We start from the raw sequence: 581 nt of genomic DNA, 5'->3' as shown, positions 1-581 counted from the left end.
TACGGCCCACCCCGTGTACGGCCCACCCCGTGTACGGCTCACCCCGTGTACGGCTATCGAGTCCGATTTTCTCAAGGTTTAATTAATTACCAGCTCCTATGAGAGGCTGTGTTTCGTCGGGCGACGTGGCGTTTCCTTTCAATGTGGTGTTGTGTGTGAGTCTTCTGGGCTGTGGGGAGCAATGTATCGGACTTAAAGACCAAGGTATATTTGGCGACAGGTTCTCTGCGGCCCGAACCCCCAGTCAGGACAAGGCGTTGGGGCTGCCTGCTGTGCTGGGGGGGTGTGTGCGATTAAACTGGAGCTCGGAACACCGCATGACGCCATTCGCGTTCATAACGATTGGACTTCAGTGTTTATTGCACTTGCGGGATAACAAGCAAATTATTTTGCAATCGATAGAGCAGATTCAGTTCCTTAAAAGCAGTACTCAAATCCACGTCAAAATAGACCCCGATGATTCCAAGTACAAACAAGGATATGTAAACCGGGCCGGCCGGGGATGTCTAATGGAACAGGTTTTATCACATTTGGCGACTTCTGTCTCCTCTCCGTTCGAGAATGATCCTCAATTCCCCGTT

Source organism: Gregarina niphandrodes (genome assembly GCF_000223845.1).
Source record: "Gregarina niphandrodes unplaced genomic scaffold scaffold00057, whole genome shotgun sequence".
NCBI classification, from domain to species: Eukaryota; Apicomplexa; class Conoidasida; order Eugregarinorida; family Gregarinidae; genus Gregarina; species Gregarina niphandrodes.
Note: the sequence above shows the minus strand (reverse complement) of the source record.